Below are 6,158 nucleotides of genomic sequence, written 5' to 3'. Positions count from 1 at the left end.
GAAATGGGGGAAAATGGGGGAAAATGGGGTTGGGAATGGGGGAAATGGGAAAATAAATGGGAAAAGTGGGGGAAAATGGGATAAAATGGGGGGAAAATGGGAAATAAATGGGGAAAATGGGGAATAAATGGGAAAAAATGGGGGAAAGTGGGGAGAAAATTGGGGGAAATGGGAAGAAATGGGGGAAAATGGGGAAAATGGGGGGAAATGGGGTTGGGAATGGGGAAAATGGGAATAAATGGGAAAAAAATGGGGAAAAGGGGGTTAGGAATGGGGATATGGGGAGAAATGGGGGTAAAATGGGGAATAAATGGGGAGAAATGGGGGGAAAAAGGGGTTGGGAATGGGGAAAAATAATTAATAATGGGAATTAATTCATTAATAATGGGAATTAATTAATAATGGGAATTAATTAATAATGGGAATGAGTTCATTAATAACGGGAATAAATTCATTAATAATGGGAATTAATCCATTGGGACAAACGGGATTGGGAGGGACTGGGAGGAACTGGGATGAACTGGGATGAACTGGAGCCCTTCAAACCTCAAACCAGCCCCGTTTTTAATGGGAATTTTTCCTTTTTTTCCAGGAATTTTTCTTTTTTGGGGGGAATTTTCCCAGGAAAACTCGGAATTGTGCTGCTCACACTGGTCAGGAGTGCTCCTGACCCAGGCGAGGAACTGGGATGAACTGGAGCCCTTCAAACCCAAACCAGCCCCGTTTTTATTGGGAATTTTTCCTTTTTTCCAGGAAATTTTCATTTTTGGGGGGAATTTTCCCAGGAAAACTCGGAATTGTGCTGCTCACACTGGTCAGGAGTGCTCCTGACCCAGGGGAGGAACTGGGATGAACTGGGACCTTTCAAACCCCAAACCAGCCCCGTTTTTAATGGGAATTTTTCCTTTTTTCCAGGAAATTTTCATTTTTGGGGGGAATTTTCCCAGGAAAACTGGGAATTGTGCTGCTCACACTGGTCCAGGGGCGGGGGCACGCTGCCCTTGACCCAGGGCGTGTGGTCATCCACCATGTTGATGGTCAGGTTGGGGTGCCAGTGCGAGATGACCTCGACCGGCCCGAAATCCTCGGCCCTCTGCAAGGGAAAATCCCAAACTGTCACCAAATCCCACAAAAACCCCAAAAAACCACAAAAAAACGGGGTGGGAAAAGGGGAAACCCGACCCCAAAGCCCAAAAGTCCAGTCCTGGAGTTTGGAAAGGGAGGGAAAAGACTCAAAAAGGAGGAAAAAATGGAATTTTTGGCTCTCTGCAAGGGAAAATCCCACAGTTGTCAGCAGATCCCAAAAAAATCCTCCGAAAATCCCTAAAAATCACAACCCCCTCCAAAGAAAATCCCCTAAAATTCACCAAAAATCCCCCCAAAAATCAGCCCTTGACCCAGGGCGTGTGGTCATCCACCATGTTGATGGTCAGGTTGGGGTGCCAGTGCGAGATGACCTCGACCGGCCCGAAATCCTCGGCCCTCTGCAAGGGAAAATCCCAAACTGTCACCAAATCCCCCAAAAAACCACCAAAAACCACAAAAAAACGGGCTGGGAAAAGGGGAAACCCGACCCCAAAGCCCAAAAGTCCAGTCCTGGAGTTTGGAAAGGGAGGGAAAAGACTCAAAAAGGAGGAAAAAATGGAATTTTTGGCTCTCTGCAAGGGAAAATCCCACAGTTGTCAGCAGATCCCAAAAAAATCCTCCGAAAATCCCTAAAAATCACAACCCCCTCCAAAGAAAATCCCCTAAAATTCACCAAAAATCCCCCCAAAAATCACCCTAAAAATCCCCCAAAAAATCCTAAAATATCCCCAGAAATCAATAAAAATCCCCCTACAAAAAACCCCCAAAAAAACAAAACAAAAAATCCCCCCAAAATCCCTAAAAATAAAAAAATCCTTAAAAATACCCCCAAAAATCCCCAAAACCACCAAAAAAATCATAATAAAATCCCAAAAATCCCCATTAAAAAACTCCCAAAAAATCCTAGAAAATCCCCCAAAAAATCCCTAAAATCCCCCCAAAAATCCCCAAAACCACCCAAAATTAAAATAAAATTTAAAAAAAAAAAAATCCCCCAAAAATTCTCAAAAAAAATTCCCCAAAAATCCACAAAAAATCCCACAAAAAATCCCTAAAAATTCCCCAAAAATAAAAAAAAAATCCCTAAAAATCCCCCCCAAAAATCCCAAAAAATCCCAAAAAAATCCCCCAAAAATCCCCCAAACCCCAACTCCGGGAATTCCCACCTTGATCATCTCGGGGTCGGCCTCGGTCTCCCCCGTCAGGAGGTTTTTGGTTTTCTGGAATCGCCGCCGTTTGTATTTGTTGATCACTGGGGAGAAAAAAAAAAGAGGGGAAAAAATGGGAAAAATTCAAATTTTCAGCGGGGAAAATTGGGAATTCCCAAAAAAATCCCGGATTTGCCGCTGGGGTTTGGGATCCTGGGGGAGGAAAATGGAAATGGAGCAGATGAAGTATTTTGATTTTTGGGTTTTTTTTTTAAATGATTTTTTTAGGATTTTTTGGGGGAAATTTTTTGGGGATTTTTGGGGATCCTGGGGGAGGAAAAATGGGAAGAGAGCAGGGAAAAATTTGGGAAAATTTGGGAATTTCGTCCCATAAAATTTAAAGAAATGTGGGGGAATTCCCACTGCAAAAGTTGGGATTCCCCCCAAATTCCCGAATTTTCAAAGGGATTTTTGCCCCTCGATCCCACAACTCCCAAGGATGGAAAAGCAGGAGGGAACCTGGAGCGTTCCTGGGAAAATTCCCCCCCTTTGGGATTTGGATTTTTTGGGAATTCTGGGGCTCATCCCCATCCCAAGGGATTTAGGATCAGGAGAGGAAATTCCAGCTGGGAATGGGGCTGAGCCCTGTGGACTAGGGGCTGGAAAATCAGGAATTATCAGGAATTCCCTGGAATTTCCAGGATTTGGGGCCATTCCCGAGAGATCTGGATCTCAAAAACTGGGAATTCCTGGGAATTCCCCCATTCCCGAGGGATTTGGGGCCATTCCTGGGAGATTTGAGACCATTCCCAGGGGATTTAGGGGCATTCCCATGGGAATTTGGATCCCAAATGTTGGAAATTCCCAGAAATTGTTGGAAATTCCCGGGATTTCCCAGGAATTCCAGGAATTCCGTACTCCTGGAGCTGTGCATGGCAGCCAGAGCCGATCCCAACCCCATTCCTGAGGGGTTTGGGGCCGTTCCTGAGGGAAATTTGGGCCATTCCTGGGGGATTTGGATCCCAAAGGTTGGGAATGGCTGGGAATTCCCAGGTATTCCCGGAATTCCGTACTCCTGGAGGCGTGCACGGTGGCCAGGCCTGGTAGAGGCTCCTGGGGCCGATCCCAACCCCATTCCTGGAATCGCCGCCGTTTGTATTTGTTGATCACTGGGGGAAAAATGGAATTTAAAACCCAAAAACCGGGAATTCCCCCATTCCCAAGGGATTTGGAACCCAAAAATTGGGAATTCCCCCATTCCCAAGGGATTTGGAACCCAAAAACTGGGAATTCCTGGGAATTCCCCAATTCCCGAGGGATTTGGGGCCATTCCTGGCAGATTTGAGACCATTCCCAGGGGATTTAGGGGCATTCCCACGGGGATTTGGATCCCAAATGTTGGAAATTCCCGGGAAATTGTTGGAAATTCCCGGGATTTCCCAGGAATTCCAGGAATTCCGTACTCCTGGAGCTGTGCATGGCAGCCAGAGCCGATCCCAACCCCATTCCTGAGGGGTTTGGGGCCGTTCCTGAGGGAAATTTGGGCCATTCCTGGGGGATTTGGATCCCAAAGGTTGGGAATGGCTGGGAATTCCCAGGTATTCCCGGAATTCCGTACTCCTGGAGGCGTGCACGGTGGCCAGGCCTGGTAGAGGCTCCTGGGGCCGATCCCAACCCCATTCCTGAGGGGTTTGGGGCCGTTCCTGAGGGAAACTGGGGCCATTCCTGAGGGAAATTTGGGCCATTCCTGGGGAATTTGGATTCCAAAGGTTGGGAATGGCTGGGAATTGTTGGGAATTCCGTACTCCTGGAGCTGTGCATGGCAGCCAGAGCCAATCCCAGCCCCATTCCTGAGGGGTTTGGGGCCATTCCTGGGAGATTTGAGACCATTCCCAGGGGATTTAGGGGCATTCCCATGGGAATTTGGATCCCAAATGTTGGAAATGGATCCCAAAGGTTGGGAATTGTTGGGATTTCCCAGGAATTCCAGGAATTCCAGGAATTCCGTACTCCTGGAGGTGTGCACGGTGGCCAGGCGCCGGTAGAGGCTCCAGGGCCGATCCCAACCCCATTCCTGAGGGGTTTGGGGCCATTCCTGAGGGATTTGGGGCCATTCCTGAGGGGAATTTGGGCCATTCCTGGGGGATTTTGGATCCCAAAGGTTGGGAATTGTTGGGAATTCCCGGAATTCCGTACTCCTGGAGGTGTGCACGGTGGCCAGGCGCCGGTAGAGGCTCTTCTGCCGCGGGTCGGGGTGGAAGCCGCTCTTGGTGAAGTAAACGTGGACGTAGATGGAGCCGTTCCGCTGCACGCTCTGCGGAAATCCGGGAAAAAAAACGGGGAAAAGGTCGGGAAAATCACAGGGAAAATAGTGGGAAAAACATCAAAAAATTGTGGGAAAAACCTCCCGGAACAACTTTGTAAAAGTATTGGAAAAACACCTGGAAAAACCCCGGAAAAACACCTGGAAAACCCCCAGAAAAGCCTTGGAAAAATCCCTGGAAAAACCCCGGAAAAACACCTGGAAAATCCCCAGAAAAGCCCTGGAAAAATCCCTGGGAAAACCCTGGAAAAAAACCAGGAAAAATCCCGGAAAAACCTTGGGAAAAACCCCAGAAAAGCCCTGGAAATCCCCGGGAAAACCCTAGAAAAAAAACAGAACTATCCCTGGAAAAACTCCTGGAAAAAACCCTGGAAGAACCTTGGAGAAGCTCAGGGAAAACCCTGGAAAATCCTTGGGAAAAAAACATGGAAAAAAACCCCAAAAAATCCTGGCCAAATACTGGGAAAACCCTGGAAAATTCTTGGGAAAAAACCCTGGAAAAAACTCTGGAAGAACCCTGAAAAAAACCCAGGAAAACCCTTGGGAAAAACCCTGGAAAAATCCTGCAAAAACTCTGGGAAAACCCTGGAAAAACCTCTGGAAAAACTCCCAAAATCCATGGAAAAATTCTCAGAAAACCCTGGAAAAAAAAAAACCCAGGAAAACTGCAGGAACACCCCTGGATAAACCTCCAAAAATCCTGGGAAACCCCCAGAAAAATCCCCCAAAACCTTGAAAAAATCCCAAAAAAAGACCTGGAAAAACTCTGGGAAAACACCCCAAAAAACAAAAAAAAACAGGAAAAGGATAAAAAAGGGACCCAATCGGGCACAAATTCCAGGTGGGAATCCAGGAAGGGGCGAGGATCCCAAATTCCCACCTGAAATTCCCTCTCCAGATCCCAAATCCCTCAGGAATGGCCCCAAATCCCTCAGGAATTCCCAATTCCCACCTGGAATTTCCTTTTCCCCACCCGAAATTCCCTTTTCCCAACCCCAAATCCCCTTTCCCAACTCCAAATCCCTTGGAAAATCCCAGGATTCCCAATCCCACCTGGAATCCGCTTTTCCAGGTCCCAAATCCCCTTTTCCTCACCCCAAATTCCCTTTCCCGACCCCAAATCCGCATTCCCAGACCCCAAATCCCTTGGGAATATCCCAGAATTCCATTCCCACCTGGAATCCACTTTTCCAGGTTCCAAATTCCCTTTTCCAGGTCCCAAATCCCCATTCCCAGACCCCAAATCCCCTTTTTCCCAACCCCAAATTCCATTTTCCTGACCCCAAATCCCTTGGGAAAATCCCAGAATCCCATTCCCACCTGGAATCTGCTTTTCCAGGTCCCAAATTCCTTTTTCCCCGACCCCAAATCCCCTTTCCCAGACCCCGGAATTTCCAAAATCCCCCGGAATTCCGGGAATTCCCACCTGGGAGATGTCCACCTCCCCGAAGTGCTCGTAGCATCCATCAGAATTCCCTTTTCCTGACCCCAAATCCCCATTCCCAGACCCCAAATTCCCATTCCCAGACCCCAAATCCCCTTTTTCCGACCCCAAATCCCCATTCCCAGCCCCCAGAATTCCCCAAATCCCCCGGAATTCC

This window comes from Passer montanus, unplaced genomic scaffold, assembly GCF_014805655.1.
Source record: "Passer montanus isolate IOZ18808 unplaced genomic scaffold, ASM1480565v1 scaffold1371, whole genome shotgun sequence".
Lineage (NCBI taxonomy): Eukaryota > Metazoa > Chordata > Aves > Passeriformes > Passeridae > Passer > Passer montanus.
Note: the sequence above shows the minus strand (reverse complement) of the source record.